The following is a 27,991-nucleotide window of genomic DNA, read 5'->3' as shown; positions in this document are numbered from 1 at the left end:
AAATTCACATGTATGCCACATTACCTAACTTTTCAATAATATGCATATATTTCGTGTTAGGTATCTTAAGACGAAATATCTTAGGAATTGAATTTAAAAAACAATGAGTGCGCATGCTTACATTGGAATCCCTCTATGCATACAGTAACGTGTTTGAGGACGATAAACTATTGGGCTCTGTTTTAATTCAATTAAAATTAAAATATATCTGATAACTTTATTTTATACAATTGAGGATAATATTTTCCCAGACGTTTTGGATAGTGAGACAGTCATTACGGTTCAGATTGGGTCTATGACTTAATACAAATGCTCATGTTTATGTAAAGATCTATGTAACAGCTTGGTGTTTTGCCAGTGGATCCTGTGGTTTGCGTTTACAACTCCATATTATGCGAGGCAAGATTTGCGAGGTTTGATAAGTCGGATGTTGTCTTGATATTCAGAGATGCGTTTACTTATGGATCTTCCTGTTTGTCCATAGTAAGACATTTTACAAGAGCATGGAACTTCGTATACGCCAGGTTGCATCATAGGTGAAAGTTTGTCTTTTGGAGAAGTTAACAAATTCTGAATCTGGTTGATTGATTTATTAGATAGCACGAGTTTGTATTTCTTAAACATTTTTGACAATAGTTCAGAGATGCCTTTGTTATTAATGTCCAACACCTTGGCAAGTTTACTCCTTCATGAAGTGTTCAAAGAATTATAAGGACACTAAATTCTCTGAGTAATACGTGTAACAACCCGTAAGAGTCCTGCGGATTTCTTCTTGTTTGACTGGATGTGTAGGAAAGTGGTTGGATTAAATCCATTTAATAAGTCGTATCTTTAATAATTTCCAATTTTTGTTTTAAAGATTCTTCAGTGGATCACAATTCGTGTGCTCTGGATACCAAAACTTTTATGATGGTAATTTTTGAGATGGATGGTGAGCCGATGAATTGTGGATGTGACGACCAGAAAAAGTTGGTCGTTACAGACTACTTAATGAAAAATTCGTTATTTTTCAGATGTCCAAGTAGTCTGCATGTGATAAGTGGGACACTCATATCATTCTTATTTCTGCATTATTTCTTCATTGCAAAGACTATAGGAACCAATATGATTATAACTCTGTAATGCGTGTGTGTGGCTCACCAAAAAGTATAGAATTTGGAATAAACGTTACAAGATCAGTTTCTTGTTATTCATCTACCTAGCCCGATTGTTTATTATTATTATCTTCCTCTTTCTAACGAGGAAGATAATAATAATTATACGACCTTATTAAAGTCTTCGCAAGATGACTAAATCTTAAACTTACAAACAATATAAATTTATACTTTATTCTTTCGAAAGCACATGTTAGCTTCCACTAAATACGTTCGTTTTATGAATCATCTGCTGAATCATTATTACTGTGGCCAAACACGCGATTCAATACCAATAGATACGGGTTATTTTTCTCCACCTCATCTTCTCACATCCTTAAAAATAAATTAATCTTCTAATGTCTTTTATGTTCTCTACTGGAAATAGACGGAAACTATTTAGTTCTAAATTTTGTAAACAGCTGGGCAATTCATCTACACTTTCTATTTGTCATTAGTCCCTTAGAAATTCAGAGTTCATGTTTCCCGACGAATTAGACTCTTACACTCGAGAGTGAAGAAAGAACTCTAGCCATTCTGGTTGTTCTATTTGTAGTTTGGAGTTATGGCCGAATATACTAATGCTATGAACCTACCGTATTACTTCAATTCTTTGGACTGATTTATCGGTATCACGGGATAAATATAAACCGACTTACCTAAGAAAACAAAATTACAATTTCGGTATGATAACGGCAAAATGAACTGCAACTGAAACTCACTTAAAACGTTCTGTGCATTTTAGACGGAATACAGCTGTTGCCATCACATATTCCTGAACATTAATGGTTTGTAGTATTCTAAAATAGGAAGTGGAAGTTATACAGCTGGTTTTGCTGATCTGTCAGATAAAAAAACACGAGTTTTGGGAAGAGAGCTCCATATATTTCCACGACAAACATCGATTAATTCAGGAACCACCTGAAAACAGGCCTGGCTATAACATCAGACAATATATAAGGTCTGTTTGTGATAGTCTAGTGTTACGGATGTATAAACCTTTACCGGAAGGCTGTTGTTGTTTGAGATTACAGCTGACGAGGCTAAGTGCGTATGAGGCTAGAGTATTATATCTACAAATCTCACATGCTCTTCTGCTTGGTTTGCTTGTTTTTCGGGATGAAAAGTCTGAGTTTGCAAGTTGCAATTCCCTGCTACCGACCTATGGAACCGGCTAACACACCTTCAAATGAAATAAAAAACAAAAACCTTATAAGGGTTTTTGTGTCGTATACCGGATTAAAACCCAGGTCTTTCCGATCACAGACGGCTACAAAGAATCCGTTGATGTTTAGGCTTTTATTTTTTACTTAAATATTTGGACAAGAACATAACAATAATATTTGCATGCAATGTGAAAAAGAACGTGGCATCCTTGTTGGCTGATTGAATAGCACATCTGCTCTCAAGCATCAAGCTGTAGGTTCGAATCATTCATCAGATAAATGTCAGTATAAATGTGCTTAAGTGAAATTTTCTTACTTCTTCCATAACTATTGTGATACGGACCCTCCCTATACTTGGAGAATATCGACTAGACTTTCGAATGTCTTGAAATCCATTAAGACACCTTGGTGATAATAGTTATACGTCAAAATCTAATATTAGTCAGATCAAAAAGAATGGTATCATAATTCCTTTCCTTATAAATTACGCTTCTTATAATTCGGTCTATTGCAATGATTTTCTTTTCTTTGTTTATAAGCACAGACTCACAAATATGTGATCCTCTACTTTGAAACATCCATTTACCACCACAGGAGTTATATTAATCAACTATATAACTGTTCCTCTTCCTCCTTTGTATTGCTTCATTTGGTAAATATTTCTTGCCTTGTGCGCAACACTTCCTCTTTATTAATACTTTTTTTAATACTTTTTATGTATTTTTAACAGCTCGTTTCTTTGTGAACTTATTTATTCATCGAACTGACTCTGAATTTATCATGAAACTCACGTTCATGAAGTAAATAACATACTGAATTATGCAAAATAATCCTTAATGCTACCTAATTTGAAATTAGGTAGCATTAAGGATTAATGCTACCTAATTAAGGATTAATGATAAAGCATTAAGGATTAATGCCGTGCCGTAGACGACACTGAATAATTCTCTTAATCACATCTACAAAGTTGCGGATGTTCATCAGATCAGATTTATTGCCTTTTTTGTTTTATGATACTTCTGGTAGCTTTAATCTCTTTCTAAGGTCAAATGATCGCTTATCGCAGAAAACAGGTTAAAAGTAATTAATATGTACATCGTCAATCCTATCCTGCTATTATAAATCGTCCACTTTCTAACAAACGTAATCCACAAACTAATAAAAACTAAGTTATTGACTACATTTATGTAGTCAATAACTTAGTTGAAATCCAATTAGCAGAATTCTCTGATCATGGGTGTCACTGAGCTTCAAATTGAGAATTATGTTAACGAAGCAACTTTTTACCTTTTGACTTAGCAGCAGACATGAGTGCCAAAAATGCTCTCGTTGTGTTTCTAAATCATCCGCTTAAATGATTTCATACCTCGCTATCATAAATAACTCGGAATTTAAGTAATTTTCTTATAGCATACCTTTATTTAGATCGTGTACTCTAGCTCCAGGCAAATACTCGGGTAATATTCTTAAGAGATAACACACATAAGATATTCACTCCGCATTTAATCTAGAATTATGATTATAATCATCTACAACCAATTTGTCACTTTTCATACTGGAATATCAGTCACTCTCTCACTCATCCGTTATCCCCCCCCCAAACAACCAATTCTCTTGAGTTAAACATTTTCCAAATTTTGTTGATATACCACGAATTATACCTCAATCACTCCCCCACCCCTGACGTGTATCCTATACTATTTCTAAGCAGTGTTTTCAAATAAACTAAACATTACCCATTAGTTTCCTTAACAGTGGTTGGCATCATCCCGTATGTGACCATCAGCACGCTATAGCCAAAATATTAAAAAATTCCTCTTGCCTCCATTTTCACTTCGGTTTTCTGCGCATGCAAGTAAAATAAAGCATACTCACGCTAACACTAATATAATACTGTTTACGAAACTGCATTACTCATAATTTAAAGTTACTATGAACTAATCCTTTATTGCGATAATTCTGGAACGATGAATTTCTATAATATAATAAAACAAAATACGTGAACAATCAAAAATTGCGAAGTTTAGAATATTTGTTCTGTTGCCTTCACACGCACGCCACCTGCGTGTAATAGTTTTAATGCTTTCTTCATTAATTCCATTTTAATCGCATAATCAAAATTACAAATTAATTAGTTAGTTGCGTTTAAATTGTATTTGGTGTGAAACATTCATTTGAAACAGTGAATATGATACAAATTCAGTAAAGAAGAACGTCCTTTTTGCAAAAAACAAAATAAATTTTTAAAACTAAAATTTCTTAGAAAGAGAATTTTAATGCATAAACCATACGTTGCTTAATGCATCTGTTTGTTATACTTTCCAAAAGAACAGCACTCCAGTTATGTAAAAACGCCCTTCTAAAACCGGAATGCTGTTCTTTTAAAAGGGTTCTTCTGAAACTCCAAGCTGAAATACAGACCATAATACAGCTAAGGAAAAAAAATTTAAACAGTCACAAATTTCGTTTAATAAGGCGTTAGTCCGCTGTGAGCGACTAGTACAGCTTGAATTCTTCCAACAGAGAGACCCTGTTAGTGTTTGGAACTCAACAGAAGGAATTTTACATCATTCTTCAGACAGAAACTGGATTAATTCACTTTTGTTTTTGGAGGCGGGAAACGTTGCCTGATAGCTTGCTTTAAATTGCCCCATAAATGTTCTATAGGATTTAAGTCTGTGCGATTGGGATGGCCATGGTGAACAGGTCACCTCACCGTCATGTTCCACAAACCACTGGGTGACCAAGTTTTCTCGATCAGTTGAAGCATTTTTCTGTTGAAATATGGCTGGCTGCACAGGAAAAAAGTGTTTCAACATGGGATGACGATGACCACTTATAATTGAAAGATAACATCCACTTTGAATTCGAATGCTACACATAGGCCCAAATCATGCCATGAGAATACGTCCAAGACCATGAAAGAACCGCCTAAACCTTTCACAGTTGGAAACAAGCACTCTGGCTAGAGTCAGCAGAAGCTTCTTTCGGCTGACGCCACATAGGTATTCCTCCGTTTGCAGCAAAAAGTGTGAACATGGATTCATGGGACCACATCCTACCAATGTTGTGTACTCCACTGCCTGTGATCTCTGCACCATTGGACGCCACGACGTGTGCTGACGGGGGTGATCAAAAGCTTGTATAATGTAACCCGAACGTAACAGCCAACTCTGTGTAGTTCTCGGCTAGGAGTTTTTGTTGAAATGGGTTTCTAACGACCGGTGTTTAATTTTTCACACAACTGGCCAGAAGTAGCCCGCCTATTTTTCGTGGTACAGCGCACTAATGCTCGAAATTCCCTCTCTTGTAGTAAGCACTTTCGTTCACTATTGCATTTCTCTTATGATGTTTGTCCTGTCGACTGCCATAATATCAGAGACCGTTCCTAGACTAACATGTACACATTCAGCTGTCCTGGTCACAGATGCACCAGCCATTCTGGCTGCAACAATCACGCTCGTTTCAAAGTCACTGAAGTGCTCTCTTGATTCCATTCCAACATGCAATGAAAGGCTGCAGGCTTAGGCTGCCTTTAATCATACGTCCCTAGGAATGACCGCAGTATATTTGCATATCAACTGCATCTGCGTTTGGTGCATCGTAGACTCTGCATTGCAACTAGCGATAACGCAACCCAATAGCTCAATGTGTCCGTTTTTTGTCCATTGCCTGTAGATGCAAGATTTAAATAACGGGCACTTAATGATCCACTCGCTAAATGACACATATTTATTTATTTATATTGTTTGCATTTGCTTCTTCCTTTGAAATAAACAAGAACAAAATTAAAATAAATGCTTACAAATATACTCGCAAATACATTATGTAGACTTCACCTCCTTACAATTATCTACACTTTGATGAAGCAACTAGACTTGTGCCTACCAGTGATTAAGTGCTATGCCAGCGGTAAATAAGCTACTGGTAGGGTCTCCCTAGCAGGGAAAGTCGTAAGGTAGGTACCAGACTAATAGAGAGGTTTGGTTAATTTTGATAATAAAAGGATACAGATTATTAAAATTTTATCCAGTGCGTGAATGCATGGATTTTGAGAAATCGATCTGAAAATAAATAATATTTTTTCACGAGAAAGACATAATGTAATAAAAGAAACGAGAAAAGTGAAAAAAAAAAAAGAAGAATTGAAAGCGGAACAAGTCAGGTAGAAATTGAGGCTGAAAAGAAGGTCAAAACTCTAAAACATCGAAGCAAATATTTTTTGCTCCTTTAGGCACCTGTGTAATAACCGCAGTTATGGCTGTACACTTATCATACCGACCCCATTCGCTTCAGTACAAAATGTCAGACAGCATGTTAAGTGATCTAGAACGTTTTCATTTATTTTTAATTGCCCCTCTATTAAACATTCCTCGTGTGATCAAGTGTGTGTCACAATGACCTCTTCATTCGTTAAGTACATTTACAGTAAATAAATCGTCAAAGGGTTAAGTTCTGTGTGTGCATGGAAAACTTCGGGTAGCAACAGAAGGAATTTGAATTTATGCAGGAAGCAACTTCGCTGTTCAGGATTTCATAACTTTCAAAAACTACTTTACTGAAATGGTACAAGTTCGTTAAAATCTTCTTCTTGGTTTCCTGTACTGGGCAATTGTTTTCCTGTAACGTTTTCAAGGGTTTAAAAAGTCTTCTGCCCATCTCCTCCTGGGTCTTCCTCTTGATAGGTGTCCCTTTGGTTTATATTTCGAAGCAATATTTGGCCATTTATCCTCATTCATTCTTTCCATGTGATTTATCCAGTTCTCTCTATAGGTTGTGATGTCTTCTGTTATGTTAGTTATGGATAATCGTTTTCTTATTTCTTCGTATCTTATCTTGTCTACTCTTTTATAGCCTGCGAGCGATCTTAGGAGCTTCATTTCTACAGCTTCCATTTGTCTTTTATCTCGTTCTCCTGACGTCCATGTTTCACTGCCATATTTTAGAATTGGTTTGGCTTAGTTTTATTTCGGTTGTTCTAGGAACTTCGTTTAGACATCTGTCTAAATGGAGTTAGACAGATGTCTAAATGAAACTAGACATCTGTTCACCGAAGTGACTATTCAAAATTCCAATGACTGCTAGGAATTTTTGCTTTTTCTATGCAATGTCAATTTCTCCATTGGGGCTTATGTAATTTCCTAGATATTTAAATTTGTTCACTTGTTCTATTACTTTGTTGTGGATGACTGGTTTGCATCTTTTAATTTCTTTATCTTGAAATGCTATTGATTTCGTTTTATTTATTGAGATTTTCGTGTCATACTGTTCTATTGTTTTGTTCAATACCTGTAGAGTTTTTTGTAATTGGTCTTCATTTCAGCACAAATAACTTGGTCAGCATATAAAAAGGCTGGTTAATTCTTTATTTGCTATTTTATTTCCTATGATATTGTTTTTCCTCCATTCTCTTGAATTTTTTCCATATATATGTATGTGAAGAGTATTTGTGATAATCAACTTCCTTGAACGAGACCTATATTGGCTTTGATTTTTTTCGGTCGTTCATTATTAATTTTAATATAGCTTTCTTGGTTTCCATTATATTTGCTATATGATCCACTGTTTCTTATGTGGTTTGAGGTGGAGCTTTCAATTCATACAGCATATTGATTAATTTTGTTCTGTTGATTTGATGGTATGCTTTCTCATAATCTAGGAAGGCCACATATGTTGGCAGATTAAATTCCATTCTTTTTTCTATAATTTGTTCGAGTATAAATATGGGATCTGTGCAGGATCTTCCTTTCCTAAAGCGACACTGTTCTTCTTCAATACGTTTCCTCCTTCCATTAAAAAAACACGTTAAAACTTCAATGAAAAACGATTAGCTTTCACCTTTCTCTCAATTCCTTTAGTAGCTTTGAAGATCGAGACACAGTTTTTTGAGTTTTCTTGCATCTTCACCAAGCGCCAGTAATCATGCGCGACCTTTCTTTCGCAACGAGTAATTCCAGGATAAATTGATTGAATTAAACATTTTCCTATTCTATATGATTTTCTGAAGCATTTGTTGTCAGTATTTAAGGGGGCTTTTTTTTCTTTACGAGAGACATCACAATACACAATGCATTTGACGTTCGTTGTTTACCGAAGATATTCGATCTGCTTACTGCAAGCAGTTTGTACATCATCAGTTACACGATGATCTGACACATGTACTTCAAAGACAGTTAAAGAAATGATATTGCATGATAAGGATCAGTTTGATTAGATGTGCATTCAGTCAGGACTACGAATGGAATGAGTAGTCAATCAGAATTACGTGTAACGAAGCATCTAGAAAATAAACTTGTTGGTGATTTCGAAGAGCAAAAGATATCCTAGCAATTGCTACAAAGTCACTCCAAACATACCTCTTTCCACAGATAACAAAATGATTTACTAACGATTTATAAACTAGACATTTTTCTGAGCTATTATCGAAAGTACAGGAAAGTAACTCACTCTGTAAAGTAGCGTGTCATACATTTCACTGAATATGGCTCATTGGTATATGCAGTGATGCGCAGACGATATTATAGAGGAAATGTGAACCTACTACATTCCGAGACACCACAATCTTTGAAATTCTATCAAAGAAAGCCTTACAGTAGTTGTTCTTGATGACAGTATAAAAATATGCACCAATTCCCAGCTCATACATTTCACATGAATTAACCTACGATAACATTACTCTTGTAAAAAGGGGAAAGATCAAAATCAAAAATGGAATGTGTCCCAGACATTTAAAACTTTTAGGCACTTTACTTAAGAATTGAATTTCATTTTGAGGTAATCTTGACACTAGTGCGATGAACTCCTACTTCTATCACAAATCCATCACAGAGAAATGGAATAATGTATATACAAATAAACAAAATTCGATCAACTTCACAAAAATAATCGAATATAGTTTATTTTTATAAACTATGTCAACCCATCTCTCTCAACTCTATCAGAGATACGATTGCTACAAATTTATTTGTACGAAATTTTCTACTTTCACTTACTAAACTTAATTGCTTCTGACGAACCTTGGAAGCAATTCCTAAGAAGAGGATGAAACATTCCACCGCTACATGAAAGCTATGGAAAGGAGATATCAAAGCAGAAAGAAGACAAACATGAAGGATAATTATAGTAAAAGGATAGAAAAATACTTCTTATAACTACAGAAGGCCACTGAAAAAAAAAAATGAATTTAATTAGCTGAATATAGCTTACCTACTTCATCACATCTTCTAAACTCTCAACCAACAGGTGTTGGGGTATTTTTCTCTAAGCGGGTGATAAATTTCACCGCTTGATGTCAGACGACCGATCTATTTACAGGATGCTTAAAGTGGTTTGAAAAAATTCTTGTTTTTCCTATAGCATAATCTCCGGCTATTTAAAAAATAAATCCATAAAATTAAAACGGAAAACGCGAAAATCCATGGCCCTCCTCAGTATTATATATACAATATAGGTTTACAAATCATCTTGGGTGGGAGTTTTAAAAAACTGACCAGCTAGTTTAAAATATCTAATAGCTGTGTACTTGTTCTAAGTTTGTGAAGAATTACGGATGGATAGCGAAAAATATTCCATAATTTAGAAAAAAAAAATATTCAATTAAATTGCAATAAATGGTTATTAACTTCAAAAACTTAATTTTTTTTTATTCTGCGATTTATCGCTGATATCTAAAAGTAATAAACCCAAAACCATGTCATCATGCCTTAATTGCACAAATACTCTATTTTCTGACCAAAGCAATAAAATGCAATCCCAGAAATCAATAACCAACAAGACTGGGCCGAATGCGGCCTTAATATCCAAGTGTGCTGAGAAATTATTTTTAGAATATGCTAATCTCTCTAAAAGGTATTTTGGTAAAAATGGCATCACAGGTAGGCACTCCTTTTACCTGCACTTTTGATCACACTTTGAAGGAAAGGTGTGATATTTGCCTGATTTGAATAAGTAAATTAAATCCTAACATTCCTAACTGAATCATAACACTGTTTTGGCGTCCTCAATGAATTTTGATCTCCTTACCAAAATCTTATTCGTGTAAGAAAACAAGCTATTAGTGTAAAATTATTTTGTTTAGTACAGGTTATCAGTAAAATGCGATTTTCATCTGGCTACTTCAGTAAGGCTGATCACAGTATAATAATCAACTCGGTGAGTTGAAGAGCAGTTAATATTATCCAGCACCACTAGAGAACGACGATCCTGTTAGCGTTATGAATGTTTCCTGCTGTTCATGGGCTAGGATCAATCGAAAAATAAAACGTTTACTAAATACCTTTGAATTTGTAGAACGTTTTTTAACTTGGGTATATTATGTATTCAAGATACCAAGTAATTTTATATAAATTTGTTTTTAATCCTATTTCCCAATAAGCAAACAGACAAGTAAGTCAAGTTTGCGCCTGCACCTAGTGCAAGTCTGAGGCAACGCATGGTACTGCCACTCCAGGCAACTCGTAGTAAAGGTGGATTAAGGTCTGATCACTTTCCTTAGTATTTATCCCTTAATGTAAAGCACATCCCTTGCGGATTTGTATGATGCTATGCATTAAAGGCAATGGTCACTACCCAGACCGGTTTCGACCTTTGTATAGGTGAAGCGGGCTCTAAAAATAAGACGATCCCGAAGGATCGCCCAACTCAGCGTTGTTCCACTCAGTGACAGGCTCACCCCGTCACCGAGAAGAACTTCTCAGCATTGGTTGTACCCAGTGGCAGGCTCATCCCACCACCAAGCAGAGCCATAATCTCAGCGGTGGCCCCACTCAGAGACAGGCAAAAACCTATCCTCAAGCAGAGCCTCTCAAATCAGAGCCAGAGCCGCACTGGTTTTTGAGGTCTCTTCAATGGAAGCCAGACCTGACAATGCTAATGTTGAAGTAATGCAGAGCTCATTATGAATTTTACCTAAACAAGTTGCCACAAGGCGCTTTGCCCTTATGAAATAAAATCTCAGGATGAGAGATAGATGTAGAAAGTTTTTTTAACTTGGGTATATTATGTGATACCAATATAATTCAAGATACCAAGTAGTTTTATATAAACTTGACTTACTTGGCAAACAGACAAGTAAATCAAGTTTGCGCCTGCACGTAATGTAAGTCTTAGGCAACTCGTGGTAAAGGTGGATCCACTTTTACCACGAGTTGCGTAGAGTGGCACTACCATGAGTTGCCTCGGACTTACATTACGTGCAGATGCAAACTTAACTTACTTGTCTGTTTACTCACTTGGGAAATAGGATTAAAAACCAAGTTTATATAAAATTACTTGGTATTTTGAATACATGCATTTGAATTATTACTTATTTTAAGATTATAATTGAAATAAAACACAAATCAGATTTGTTTATTTTTATTTTCGTATAATTATAGCTACTTCGTTCCCTGATTATTGTAACTGTTCGCTGGTGTGTTCTGAATTGCAGCCGAAGTAGCCGCGGCAATTAAGCCAGTCTATTGCTTCAGTTTACAGCCTGTGCTTCTGACCAGTTTGTCGGTTTTGGATAGTAAAAAAAAAGTTTCTGTATAGTGTAAAAATTCGTGCCACGTCTATATGAAAAACGTTTTAGTGAAAACCGAAGCAGTGGTGTGGCTTCCAAGTGTGCTACTTTCATCACAGTTTCCCGCATGTGCCTTCTCGGACAAGTTCGACTTCTTAATTATAGCTCTCCTTCTAGATAAAACGCCTCGTTTAGGGATCGTCGCCCAATCATGAAAGAGTACACTTCGTGCAAATTTGGTGCATGAAATGTACCAAATGTTAATTATGTGGCGTTTACAAAATATTTATTTTTTAATTGTTTTCTCATTATTCATACTGTAATTAAAATGGATTTCCTGATATTATTCTCCTACGCAACCCCCAGATGTTGACTACTGCACATCTTTCAGCAAAGTGCTCTCCGCCCTTCTGAAGACCACGCGGAATCAAAACAGCTCTTAAACCGTAACTATGCAACATCAACAACATTCATTCACCCTTTCTTAGGTTTTAAATTGTTTATCCTTTTCTGGTGTTTTAATCATTGATTCCTGTATTTTTAACCTTCACATTTTAATCTTTGATGGCTATCGTGTTTAATTCTTTCGTGACTTATTCCTTTATGGTCGTTAGGTTTCTTATGTTTTCATGCAATTTATCGACAATAGTCTTGTCTAAATTTAGTTCCAAGTTTAGAAATTTCACGTGTATGAAGACAGAAACAAAGTCCAAGTCCATCCCAAAAGCACGTGTCTCAAAATACATTATCAATGTCATAAGGGTTTTATCATTCAATCTCAGGTCAAAGCTAGCGTGTTCAACCAGAGAGTGCTCCTTACATTGATTTGAAATTAGAGGAATTACATGAAAAAAACTTCAGCAATAGTATATCATCTGAAAATATGGTGGAAAATAAAGGTTTGTTACTTTAGTCGTAACTAGATTCGACCTTATAAAAATAATATTTCGTAAAACAGAACTTGCTGTAACCCATGTTGTTCACACTTAATCAGTTAAGAGATATTACTTTAAATATGCCAAATGTTAATTTTAGAAAACTCCAGATCATTTGATTTATTATTCCTATCATGGGATGAGAAATTCCTTCCTCTACTTAGTCTGATATTTCTTATCAATTAACATCACTTTTCTTTCCAACATTTTGCAGTTTTAAATACAAACATGTTACACATATATGAATTATCAACAGGGTGAGTGCTAATTGCTGAATAAATGAGAATTATTCTAGACCCGACCAAGATAAAATCTTTCAAGGCACTTGCCTCCATACTATGAAAATCATCAACCATCTAAAGATTCTCACAAACGTCTAGACTAGAATGGATTTGAGTTTCTTAATGCCAATTGTTTGAAGATTGGAGACACTACTGGCTCAAACAGTTTAGACATGAATAACAAAATATATTTGCTACTAGTTTTCTATCTTAACACCATCATTTCCTATAAGTAAAACTCGAGGCATGAATGAATGAGTGTAACAAAAATACATTAATTTATAGCGCCGAATGAAATAAATTATTACAAAAACATCACGTACATTAGTGATACATCAAACTAAGATCTAAGTTCGTCATCATACTTAACAAAATACTTTTAAAACGATGACATTTTTTTAACAAGTGTCATTCCTTGGACAACGCATTAAATGAACTACGCAGTTTATATTTAACAAAATACCCCCGAGGGTAGTATGCGTGACCAACTTTGTCCATTAATCAGTTTGTGCAATTGCAGTGCAATTAGGATATCCGAGATCAACCATGAGTAAAGTTATTAAAACAAGCACACATTACAGTCACAAAAAGAGTCCGAAAAACGGGAAAGTGCTTTAAAGGTATGATATACCTCATCGGATACTCTTGACCAATAGCGGTTTATATTAGAATATGAAATACGCCCCTCGCCTTCTTGACCGAGACGATGGTGCCTCTGAACTCCAGCAGAAAGTCTGTGAGGTCAAATTTATCTGTGGTATGAATGTCCATAGATGATGGATAAGCTTCATTGACCATTGTGAAACGAATACACCAGCAGATGCAACTCCGCCATTGTCAACGTACTCATGATTTCCCCTGCGTTTAACTTTAAACGAGTACAAGTGTTTACTACAGAAATATATTACACCTACGTTCTTTCCATTTATTTCTATTGTTCTTTCATTCAGCTGTCAGTGAAAGCTTCTCAATATTTATCTATAAATAGTTACTTTCACTGCAGGTTTTCACGTTACACAGAACTTGAATATTTGACTTCTACAAATGGCAATGCAGCAGCATATCAGAAATAGCTAGAAAAGAATATTTGCTTTGGTATGTTATCTAGGCTCAATATCTTTCTTTAGATGTGTGAAAATTCAGTATAACAAGTGAGGAAGTTGTATAAGAGGTTTTTATACCCACAAATTATTACATTATTATTTTATTTATTATATAAGGTGCTTAAGGGACAAAGCTGTATAACTGAGAGGATACCTACACATAGCCCATAAAGGAATGCAGAGAACAGACCAGGGCTTCTGACCTAATGTCCAATCCTCACCTTCTCGTAGGGCATCCTGTTTGGTATCTACCCATCATTTGGTATCTACCTATCATAAATCATCAGCTCATAATCGTTCGTTCAGTACGATTATGGGCTGATGATTTGGGATTTAACCGACCAAATTGTATTGTTATTGGCTTAAACCAAAATATAGAATGATGGTACAGAATTTCATGCCGGCTGTGGCGTCGCTCGGTTAAACAAGGCCCCAGTTGTTTCCGCCAAGGAACGAGGGCAAACAGCGAAAAGTCAGCTACTTGAACGAAACCTAAAATGCACCCCAACTCAACATCACCAGCCAACAAGATCGGTGGTATCAACAAAAGAAGCCTGAATGGCAAAGAAATGGAACTAGCTGAAGAATTGGATAAGTACCAGATCGACATAATAGGGGTGAATGAAACAAAAAAGGCAAAACCTGGTGAGATCTTTCTGAGCAATAAATACGAAATATTATTTTCAGGCAATGCCAATCAAGGAAAAGAATGAGTAATCATAGTATTCAACACTAAATACGAGACCTAATCTTCTTGAAAAACAAACATTCTCAATTAGAGTGATGTGGGCAAATATCAGACTGGGGAAGTGGAAAATGAGACTTATTTGTGCCTATGGTCACACAGAATGTTCTACTAAGGTAGAAGTGGAGGAATGTTTTGAGGCTTTAGAGAAAGCAACTGAGACAATGAAAAAGGAAAAGTTGGTCTTGTTGGGGATCTAAATAGCAGAGTAGGAAATGATTGACAGACATACAAAAATATTTTGGGCAAATTTGGAGAAAAGAGCAAAGCTAATAACAATGGTAAATACCTGTCGGATTTCTGCTCAGGACATGGACTGGTTATTATTAACACAATGTTCCAACATAAAAATGTGCACAAATTCACATGGAGAGAAGAGGCAAGGAATAAGAAAAGTCTCATTGACTATGTTATTGTTGAGAGTGATATTTTCTCCCTGGCGCAGGACACCAGAGTGTACAGAGGATTTGAAATTGGAAGTGATCACTATTTAGTCTTTAGTGGGATAAAATTGAATTTCATATCGAAAAGAACATGTAAGAAAGTTTTAAAGAGAATAAAAGTTGAGTAGATTTCAGATGTGAACTGTAGACTAAAATACACAAACATCATTCAAGAAAAAAATTAAGAAGTTTGAGAACGGGAACCAAACCTTGGAGATTCAATGGCAAGCCCCGAAGAAAACACTGCTTTATTCAGCCAATAAATAAGAATAAAATGACGAAGGTGTAATTTGTGTATGTGCATGAAGGACGTCGGTAGCAACAAAATGAAACTAAATTTTCAAAGGATGCTAAGTGGTATCCAGAAAATTCACCGAAAAAGCAATTCATCGAACTGCAATTAATCGAAAACACAAATCATCGAAAGGCAATTCATCGAAAAATCACAATTCGTGGAAACTACAAATCATCGAAAGAACACATCGCTGAAAAAGGATTCATAAAGAACGTGAAGTGAAGTGAAGGGTGTTTGTCGAAAAGAACGGCAGTTTTTAATTTATTAACTTCTGATTTAGTTTATGTAGCATGATGCACCCTTTATATTTGTTATAAGACATGTGAGACAATTTTGTTCGGGAATATTCCTTTCAATCAGTATATGCCTTTCGTGTATTTTATGCTTACACAATGCGGAAACGATTCTGTCGAAAATCTTTATTATTGTTGTTATTATCCCCTCTTATCTTCTCTCTCTCCTCAAACGAAGCATTGGTGGGGTAGAAATACTATTTTAGTATGGAATAATTAAGGAACAAGATAGCTTCCCATTCTCTTCCTTTTCCGATAAATGTTTTAGTGCTCTGATATATGTGTATGGGAAGACCCAGTTTGGGGGATCAAACATCCGAGCTTTCGGGAGTCAAAACTCTGCCATCTCCATATGATACTGGATAACTCACCTTCAGTTAAAGAGAACTTATAAAATTTCTTCGTGATTTTTGGGAGTCCCAAAACCGTTCAAATCCCAAGCATGGGATTCGAACTGGGTTCTTTCTAACTAAAGGACTTCGTTTATACTATATGAACAACGGAGACTCCATTATTGGTAGTAGTAATAATAGTATTAGTATGTAATACTATTACATACGCATAGACACCAGTTACGTGGGATCTGGTTTGTTAAACCCGGATTAACTATATCCGGGGCTACAAAGGGATAGCATGTTGAAATTATATATATTGCAGTAGCTCTGAACTGAGAGAGTTTGAGAGAATTTTAACAAAATCGAGAATTTTTAAACATTCTCTTAAATTCTGAGAGAATGTTTAAAATTCTCTCGGAATTTGCAAAATGCAAAAAGGAGTCTGTGGTTCGGTTTTAGTTCCAACAGGTCACTTTTATTAGAAATTTAGTAAAGAAGTTTGGAAATGATATTAATAAGTCCGCTCTGGGTGAATAAATTTTAATGAAATTTTATACTTATGATCGATATTAGAATTTATTTGTTTTGATATCATCCTGATTATTGTTGTAAAACAATTAGATGGAACAAACTATTTTTCTACAGATGAATCACATCTACACGATGAAGTAGCAGGAAGACTTGCAGAATAATGCTGTAAAACAACATCAAAAGAATTATGACATCTCAATGACCATCTACATATGTTGTCTACAACTTGAGTCACGTTACGTGTTTTTTACGGAACACTTTATGACAATAGTTTAAGAAAATATATCTTTCGATGAATTATAAAAGAAATCGTCGAATAATTATTGGTCAGTTGTTTTTTCGATCAATTGCATTTGCGGTGAATTGTCGTACTTTCATCTGTCGTTAGATGAACTGTTTATTCGACGAGTTGCTTTCTCGATTAATTTCTTCCAACACTTTTGAAAACCGAAATATACTTTTGTGCGGGTACTTGCATTTGTTACATTTCAGAAGTATCATTAATTGTGTGGGCTTTTCTTTCCCAGTGAATAATTTCATGTTAACTTAACAGAATTAACAAAAAAAAAGCGCCGAAGAATATTTGTTCTTTCCTTTACGATTGAAGCATTTGTTGCCAGTTTTATTCCTGATATTTTTCTTCACGGGAGACGTCATAATAGACAAGGATTTCCGGTTTTTCTCCAAGATAATTTTTGCGAAATATCTCACTCCTTAAAGTAGCCCCTATTCTGAGGAATGTAGGTTCATTGGTATGTGCAATGATATGACGACGACTTTAAGAAGAAATGGGAACGTCTTATAATCCAAGTGTCCTTAGACCCTGAAATTCTTTGAACCGAAGCCTTACATTTATTATATTTTAATGACCACAGAATTAATATGAATCGATTTCCAGCTGATTCAGTTCATTTGAGAAAATAACAGGATAACATTATTCTTGAAAAAAAAAAAGTTAAAGATAAAAATAAGAACCGGAAAATGTCCAAGAAACTTTGAAATATCTGGTACTTTACTTAGCTAGCACTTTCTCAACCCTGAATTTTATTAAGAGGTTGTCTTGAGCAGTATGATGAACTCTATCATTAGGGGCTGAAATCCATTAGAGACACTCTTAAATACGTATATTAAAATAATCTATGCTACGCTCATTAGTTCGAGACTAATGAAGCAGTCTGTCAAATCTATCAGAGATAGGGTTGCTACAAATTCACTTGCAGGAAACTACCTACCATCACTTACTAAAAGATGAGGAAGTGATATTTCATTTATCTCCGAACTTAATAAGGAAGCAACTTTCGAAGAAACGTCAAAATAGAATGAGAGAGAAAGAGAGTAACCAAGATAATCTTCAAGGATCTCGTTAACATTTTGTTGCTGTATTATGAGCACTCACTCTCTATTTAAAAAAAAAAATTATTAAAACATATCTTGAATTTAATTCGATGAGTCTCCCGGCGAACCTGGTAAGCTGAAGGGGAAGAAGAGCAAAAAGCATTCCATCGATGTATAAAAGCTGTGGAGAGGAGATATCCAAAGGAAAGAACGTCAAATATGGCAGTTGATTATTGCAATATGTTAGAAAATTGAAGAAGGCCACTGATTAACCTGAAGCTTTAAACATTTGTCAGCCTAGCTGGCCGAGTGGCTAGCAATCTACAAGCTCATGATTGGAATCCTGCAACACAAGCATAGACGTGATTATTTTTTTATGTGGTACATGAATTTCATCGCCCGATGACTACCACGCTGTTCATAGGATGCAAAAAGTAGCTTAAAAAGTTAAAAGGTCCATAATTTACCCATTGTAACAACTACACCTAGTGTAGTTGTTACAATGTAAAGGTTAAAACTTTTCGTTAGTGGGAATTATAAAAAAAAAAAAAAAAACTAACTAGCTAATTTAAAAAAAACCTAGTTTAATTTTTGCATGTATGTCAGCTTTATTACATGTTAATAAACAGATTTAGTTTAAAAAAAACTGATAAGTTTTTCACATTATCGTATATTCCCGAAGAGAATAGGTTTGATATATTTCTATATTTGCGAAAAATTTCGAAACGTTATAAAATATTCCTTATTTTAAAAATTATCATTATTATTAAGCTGTAATAAATTGCCACTAACTTTCAAAACGTAGCATTTTTTTGTTTAGTCCTTAATTAATGCTGCTAATTTCGTACACTTGCTTTCATAATCATAGTGAAATGTTCGCCTCTATATACACCACTACCAATGCCGTTGCTTCTGTCTGCACAGTGTGATCAAGTAATCAGGCAACAATTATTATGTCAAAACAAAGAAATATATTTGGAATTGTCAATTACACAGTATTCAATATAATCTCCCTCCAACTTCACACAACATTTACCACTGCCGTACAGGTGTTCAAAGGCACGGTGGAAGTCCTGAACGGGAACTTTCTGCAGTGGCTGGGCCACACCGTGTTGGATGTCCTCGTCGCTGAAGCGCTCCCCTTTCAAGGCATGTGGGAAGAGGAACAAGTCTGATGAATGGGGGGGGGGGAGGGGATGTTTGATCACACAGATCAACCTTGAAGCCGAAAACTGTTTCACAAGCGGCGCACAACGCGGGAATGTCGTCGTGCAACAGAAACCAATTGTTGTTGTGGAAGGGTTCTTTCTGAAACGTCGCATGCGGATTTACGGACGTTTCCTGACTCCTAAATAATAGTGCTCGTTCACTATGGTGCCCTCAGGAATTATCACGCGGTGGTTAATTCAAATGAGCGCAGAAAAATATAAATGATTATTTTTCCTGACATGTGGTTTTGCAACCTGACTTTCTTCTGCAGGGGAGAAGACATTCCACACCATGGAATGTCACTTTTGATCTGTAATTTCAGTTTGATTTGGAAACTAAATGGAAAACATCAATAAGGGGATACTTGAATGGAAATGAGACTCAAAGATTGGAAATCATGCTTAATTTTGAGATCAGTGTCACCGACGCAGTTTTCTTCGCCTGCTGTAAAACTACCAGCAATTCCCGGACACATTTTGCATCCACCTGATAAATGTGTCTGGACACGTCGAGTTCATATTCCTACATTCTATGTAATCAATCTCGAGAATTTAGACGATCGTTTTTACATATCGTGAGAGCCAGAATTCAGTAGCTCGAGTATCTTCGTTTGCGATTTAAATAACACTCGCTAACAATTCTGGTGTAAAGAACACCAGAATTGTTAGCGAAATCCGTCTACTAATTTAGTATTCTTTTTACTGAATATATAAAAATCAATTTCTTATAAAAGTACTAGAAGTTTGAAAAAGTGCCATTTCTTACTTACAGAGAATGTTCTTCGAACGGCAGTCTTAAAACGTACCGTGAATACCAGAGTTCTGCTTTCCACGTGTGCTGCTTTCCTTACATCCTGAGTGAAATAACAAAGTAGGACATTATTCGTGACCCGTCTCTGAGACAAGCTCGACTTCTCAATTCTAGTTCACGGTCAGCTAAATAAAACGCCTTGCCTAGAGATCACAGCCCAATCAGAAAAGAGCATATTTCAAGGCTGAATATCAAATGGGTGATGTAAAATATGAGGTACTCCATGTAGTTGAATGAGGTATTCAATTACATTGAATGTCTTGATACCCAGTTCAAACAGGATCTTCCTTCTTGATTTTTTCTACTATTTATACTGTAATTAAAGTGTATATTTTTCACGGGGGAAAATTTATTTCAGTTGTTTTTAATATTAATGATACGCAACTGAAGTGATCCAAGGTATTCTATTTTATAAAATATTAGAATAATCAAAGAAAATGTGTTGAATGATTTGCAATTCTAATTTATTGCATGGAAAATAATTATTACCAAATATGAATTAGCATCATAAATGTACGTACTTTATATAATCTACAAAGATGTGAACACATAAAAACGTAATATAAATTATAAGAAAACTGTTATTTGAAAGCATTCACAAAATGAAAATAATTTTAAGGTGGTTCAAAATATTAGAATAATGCGAAACTAAATGCTCAAAGATTAGTATTTAGGTTCATCCTTTCATAACCATTCGTAAACGGTTGGGCTTATTATTTACTAGCGATTCACAGTCTTTTTTTTTTTTTTTTTAATCAAAACATGCTCGTATGGTCTCCAGACTAGAAACAAGTTCATTTTTGTTGCTTGCAGCAACTTCTAGAAGAGACGTTTCTTCATAATACCTCACAAATTCACAAAGGGGTTTAAATCTGGTGATTTTTCAGGCCAAGGAATTACTTTGATTTGCCTTTAAGCCATCTGGTAGTGGTGTTGCAAGTGTGACATATAAGTTGAATCTTGCTGAAAAAGGAAATGTTGAAAAATAATTAAAAAAGCACATCTGATTTCATTTATTGATGAAGAAACCATAAACTATAATATGAAATCCATACAGATGAGAATAAATATTTTAAAATAAATGTGAAACAAAATTGTAAATAACTTTAAAACAAAGAACTATTTAAAATAAGTTTAATATTTATTTTATTAAAATTGTGTTATAGATTAATTCTCTTAGCTATAAATTATCTCTTCAATTTCTAAATATCTATAATGAGAATTCAGTTCCGAAATTTTGTAACTTTAAACGCTAATTTCTATCAATAAGACGAATTTCCACTTCACTTAATTTGTAAATATAATTTTAACAAAATAAAATATATTTTCATTTATACATTTAAAGGATTAAATGTATAAAATATTCATTAATACAGTAAATGAGTAAATCAAACCAAGTAATATTAAAGAGTTGCACACAACATTTAGATTCAGATATCATCGCTAACAACCATTCCGAAAGGTGGGGGGAGGGACTGATTCTGCAGTTGGAAATCAGCAACAATTTTCAATCAAGACGCTTTGGGAAAGAATACAGTATTTGTAAAAGGCGACTCTGCTAAGACAATTTAGTTTGTTTGGAGGAGGGGTTGCTAAAACGAAATTCACGATCTGAATTAATTTATTTAATTAGAAAAACAAAAGTAAAAAGGTCTATTTCATAAAATACATAGAATCCTTTAATTTGTAATTAAAAGAAAGTTAGAAGAAAGTGATAAGACAGCGTTTATGTGTAATTCTAACTGTAGCGACGTCAGTGTTTTGTGCGTAGCTATAGCAAATCATAACTTCCCATAACGATTATCAGTCTCGCCATCTAGCGATGAGAAAACACGGAAGTAGCGGAGTTATTTTGGTTTGTGATGGAAACAGAAATGTTAACCGTAAGCACCATTATTATAGTATAAAAATTATAAACATCATATTATATATAATTAATTTTCTTAAATCTATTACAATGTTGATATTATTATGTGAATGGATAGTAAATAGGTAACACAATAAAACATATAATGAATGTATTCAAATATATAAACTCCTCAGGAGATGGAATATCCGAGATTTAAATCAATATACCTGAAATTTCTCATTTCTATTGTATATCTTTTACACAGTTTAACATATAACGAGAAAGATTCGTTACTGTGGATATTTCCGTTCTTCGGTCCAGATAGATATGCACCCTGAAGTGTAAGGCAGAAGTCTCGGAGTGTCGCTTAAAGGGCTGGGTATGGACAGCAGTGAAATATGACATTATTGATCCAACTCGTAATAACAATCCCAGAACTTGAATTATCTGATGATTCAATGTTAACGTACTTTGTTAAACTATAAATGGTGTTATTATTACCCACAAATCACAGAAACCGAAATAATGAATGCCTAAAACACCATCAATAAAAAGAACCAAAACAAATAAATAGTACGCGCGTATATATACACATACACACACACGCGTACTTAACTGTTTGCTTACTTGGGATTAGGAGTAAAATAACCAAAGTTATAAAATTACTTGGTAACCCTAATACTACATTATTCCGAAGGTAAAAAAACTTAATTAAATATATATATATATATATATATATATATAATTAAATATATACAGGGTGTTCGGGATAAATTTGACATATTTATAATTAATTATATTTTTCCGTAAGTTACATGTATTAACACACACTTCTCTTCATTTAAAAGTTTGGACCCTTCTTCATTCATATACAAGATGTCAGAAAGGATGGATACCTGGAACCCACCTGAATCATGGAAGAGAATAACTTGTATCATGATGATTCGTGCCCGCCATCAAAATAAGGATATTACGACTGCTGCCCAATGCTCCCTGAATACAGTAAAAACAATCAGGCATGAACTAGAGACTTGCAATGGTGACTACGAGGATGTAGCAAGAAGAAAGATCCCTAGCAGACGATCTGATTGCGTTCGTACAGCAGAATTCCTCGCAAATCTGCAGTAACAGGTGTTGAAGAACCCTGGCATTGGAATTCGGGCTTTGTTCGTGGAGTTGCTAACTGTAGTCAAGCCCTGGATAACAAGGGTAGCCAATGGTAGGCCGTATGTATGGCAGCAGGATTCGGCCCCTTGCCACACCTCTGGGAAAAGTCAAAAATGGTTGTCTGAAAATTTCTACGACTTCACCAGTCCAAATGTTTGGCCTCCAAACTCCCCAGACCTTAACCCCATGGATTATTTTGTATGGGGCGCAGTTGAAAAAGACACCAATCGCACTTCCAGTAATACAAAAGCCCAGTTAATGGATAAAATTAAAACAGTTTTTGCGGCCCTTCCCAGGGAGACTGTAGCATCAGCTTGTTCGAGGTTCCGAAGCAGAATTGAAGCTGTGATCGATGCTAATGGTGGTTATTTTGAGTAAATCTTGTTGATAGTATTGTAATTAACTCTGCCTGTAATGTTTTTTTGTCAATTCATTAAATTTAATAGATACAAAGACGATTTTCTTTTTCCTTACGAAACTGTCAAATTTATCCCGAACACCCTGTATATATATATATATATATATATAATTAAATATATATATATGATATATATATATATATAATTAAATATATATATATATATATATAATTAAATATATATATATATATATATAATTAAATATATATATATATATATATATATATATATATATATATATATATATATATAATTAAATATATATATATATATATATAATTAAATATATATATAATATATAATTAAATATATATATATATATATAATTAAATATATATATATAATTAAATATATATATATAATTAAATATATATATATAATTAAATATATATATATTTAATTATATATATATATATATATATATATATATATATATATATATATATATATATATTTATTTAATATATATATATATATATATATATATATATATATATATATGTGGCGATTAGTTTTTACTCGGTTGTTATACATTTCAAAAAATAGATTTAATGACTCCAAGACCGAGATAACATATAAAGATTTTAATGATAAATACTACTAGTTTCGGCATATAGCAGCCTTCTTCAGGTATTTATAAAGGAAAGGAATACTAATAAACATTGAATTATTTAAATAAACAAACTGGAAATTACAGGTACAAATTGCCTCACATAATCGATACATAAAAACGTTGTATTTTTTGTAAACGTTTTTTAAACGTTGTATTAAAAAATACAACGTTTTTATGTATCGATTATGTGAGGCAATTTGTACCTGTAATTTCCAGTTTGTTTATTTAAATAATTCAATGTTTATTAGTATTCCTTTCCTTTATAAATACCTGAAGAAGGCTGCTATATGCCGAAACTAGTAGTATTTATCATTAAAATCTTTATATGTTATCTCGGTCTTGGAGTCATTAAATCTATTTTTTGAAATATATATATATATATATATATATATATATATATATATATTTAATTATTATTAGAACAAAGTATTAGAACTTGTCTCAGAATTCAACTTCCGTGCATTTGCTGCAAGCAGTTCAGTACATTCTCGGATGTGGTGTGACCTGAAACCATTAATCAAAGGACAGTTAAAGAGATTAGCATCTGTTACAATCTTTCGTTTGAAGAATACAGTACAGATTTCTTACTTTTTTTTTCTTTTATTTAGATCGCATAATAAGTGAAGATAAATGTCAATTTCAGTAACAGTGTACCCAGTGAGAAGTAGGAATGAGAGAGTCATTCCAATCAATCACAATTCCGTGTCAATAGGTATCTCGAATGTAAACTTCTTGGCGTTTGTTTTCGAGAGTAGAAGACACAAATTTATCCTATTAACTACTGCAAAGTCACTTCAAAACCAAATCTTTCCACAGAAAACAAGTTGATTTTATAGCGATTTAAAAACTGATCATTATGGTGAGCTATTATTGCAAAGTATAATAAACTAAACGGTAAAAGTGCATGTACATTTCTCATTGGTATATGCAACGAGGCAATCCCCCTCACAATCCGAGTGACATTGAAATTCGTCGAAACGAAGCCTTACAGAATGCCAGTACCATAACTGAATCGATATCAGGCTCATTTGAACATACCGATAATAGTACTTTTGAAAAATATATAAAATTGAGAAACAAATCCTTAGCCACAAACGGTAAAAATGTAAAATAAGTTTATTAATAACCTTTCGTGGGTAGGAACCACACACACATTCAAAAATTAAAAAGAAAACATCCATGGTCCACCTACTGTAATATATCTTATAGGTTTACAACTATTGGTGGATGGGAGTTACGAAAATCGACCAACTAATGTAAAATATCAAATATTTGCGGTCTTGTCACCTTTGTTAGATGTTTATTAAAGAAATTAAATAAAAAGTAGTTACATAACATTTTTATAGATATTCGAGGAATGAGTGAATATTCTTGAAGATAAAAAAGGTTTTAGGTTTTTCTAAGCTTCCAAAAATATCGAAGCAATATCAGAATATATTACGTATTTTAGAAATCCTCGTAATTAAGTTGTAATAAATTACCATGAACTTTCAAATGTAGCATTAATTTTAATCCTTCCTCCTCAAAGGTATATCAGGCCCTAGTGGCCTATTATGTTAGTATTAGGCATAGTCTATTACGAGTCGAAACCGCGACCGTCTCGAGGATTTTTTAATCCATAGATTACTACTATTAATTCCATACATATAATGAAATTTTTCCCAGTGACGCTTCGACCAGCACCAACTAGGTCACTAAATTTTCAAAGAAAGCAAATATTATTACATGTACACTCTGTTTTACACTGGACGCATATATCGTGCATATTATAGAAAATAATAGATATTAGTGCTAAAATCTAAAAAAGAATAAACCTAGAACCAAACCTTTAATCTTTATTATTATTGCGTGATACCTTCAAGTCCAAGAACTCATCACTGGAGGCCCCTCCAATCAATCTCGCCCCAAACATCTCAGCATCTTCCCTACTACATAATACTCAAAATACATATAACTATGAAAACCCGAGTTTCCGTAAGAAATAATCCATCCTGCTATCTGTTACCTGATACCGATATCTTATTCACACACGTATATCCAGATTTCTCACCAAATCATTAAAATACAGTCTTAGAAAAAAATCGACTAGGGCCGAAAACGGTCCTCACATCCATATATGCCAAGAAAATATTTTCTTAATACGATAAAAAAAAACTTACCTAAGGTCTTTTTATAAAAATTATCATATCTACGAGCAGAATGGCCATTTGCTGTTGATCATTGTACACTGATTCGCTAACTTGAATCATGAGGTTTTGATGTTTCCGTCTGTTCATGAGCTGGGATCAATCGAAAAGTAAAACGTTTACTAACACGCCTTTGTATTATGTTTCTTGTAAAGCACAAATCGGAGGTGTTTATTTAATTTATTGTTTTAGTTACTTGTTCTCTGATTTTAACGATTTCTTTGCGTGTTCTGCATTGTTTCCAAAGCGAGTACGAGGTGAGTCTGTTACGGCATGTGCTTCTGACAGGTTTTGAGTTTTGAATGGGAAAAAAAAATAATAAATAAATAAATAATAAATGTATATTTCTTAAAGGAAAAATTCATGCCACGCTCGTATGAAATAATCTAACTCACCTTCAGTGAAAACCAGAAGAGTATTCCAGTCTGTCTAATTTTAAACAAAATGGCGCCCTCAATACGGACTGAACTATAGAGGTTGTGTTTTAGTATTCATTACGCTAAGTCATCGTTCTCTAGTGCTGCCGGAGGATATTAACAGCTGAAGTACAGGTTCATATTTTGCGTTTGTTTACAAAGGAAGCTTTAATTTTTACAGTCAGTAAGAATGAAGTAATTTATTTTGCAATGTCTAACTTCAGATTACGACACATGTTTTAAGAAGCGAAAAGACGAAACACAAACACAATCGTTTGTTTGCTTTTCTTTCTGCCCTTGAATTATTATTATAAAACTATGCATTGTATAATTCGAGTCGGGGAATAGCTGAAGCATGCCTTTCGATTAGAGCTGTTTGAGATAACTGACAAAGGTGATTAAATCCTTCGATGTTAGCATCGTTTTAGCGCAGAATAAAATAATATTTCATTTCAGGATGTGGAGAAAACTTTGTGTATGACGTACCTGCCTGTTTTGGTTCGTATGGTACAATCCAATGTATGTGAGGGGGGGGGGGGGGAGCGTGCGTGTCGAAATTCTAATCTGTACATGAAATGCATTGACCCCATCGAGAGCCGTTGTAAATAAATAAGGGGGTATGTGAATGTGAAAGAAACTCATGATGAAAATCTGAGAACATTTATTATTTCAGTTTAGAAAAGAGGATGTTTGTAAAGCGATTTATTTAATTGTCTTAGTAAAACAATTTTCGTGACCGTTGTACAATAATCTTCCGGCGGTTCATAGACAAATTTTTCATCCACCTGACGGGTTTCCTGGATACGGTGTAATTGTAATTCGTCCCGAATAGGAGAGATCTCTCTGACTTGCCGTTAGAGCCATAGTTCAAACATCATCGTCCAATTTACATAAAACTAGTTTTTGTTCTTTATATCGAATTGTTAGCGATATCCGTGTATCCTAAAAATTTAGTTTTCGTTTCCCGGATTTATCTAAATTCTTAACTAAAAAACTAGAAGACTGAAAAATATAATTTCTTACTTACAGAAAATATTCTTTGCACAGCAGATTGTAAAACGAACTGTTAAACGAGTAGGTGTATGGCTTCTAAGTGCACTGCTTTCATCACAATTTCCAGTGTGTGCCCTCAGGGAGGAACGAACTATGAGGACATACGTGACTGAGCTCGACGACTCAGTTATAGCTCTCCTTCCTCTAGATAAAACGCCTTGTCTAGAGATTG

At 34.2% G+C, this 27,991-nt stretch overlaps 1 protein-coding gene across 3 annotated transcripts in view; it reads right to left on the bottom strand.

Moving 5' to 3' along the window:
• LOC150106966 (alpha-tocopherol transfer protein-like) overlaps positions 1-20,198 on the bottom strand; it is a 46,718-nt gene extending 26,520 nt beyond the window's left edge. For 2 of the 3 annotated variants that reach the window (XM_090392851.1, XM_090392853.1), the window contains exon 1: positions 20,076-20,198. The gene's annotated coding sequence lies outside the window, so the exon portion shown is untranslated. Of the gene's footprint in view, positions 1-20,071 lie in introns of all 3 variants that reach the window. The other variant, XM_090392852.1, reaches the window with a different exon arrangement.
• Between the last annotated feature and the right edge of the window lie 7,793 nt (positions 20,199-27,991).

The sequence above is a fragment of the Typopeltis vanoorti genome, chromosome 5 (assembly GCF_054136105.1).
Source record: "Typopeltis vanoorti isolate ZY-2024b chromosome 5, IOZ_Tvanoo_1.0, whole genome shotgun sequence".
Classification (NCBI taxonomy): domain Eukaryota; kingdom Metazoa; phylum Arthropoda; class Arachnida; order Uropygi; family Thelyphonidae; genus Typopeltis; species Typopeltis vanoorti.
Note: the sequence above shows the minus strand (reverse complement) of the source record. Positions and strands in the feature narration are given on the sequence as shown.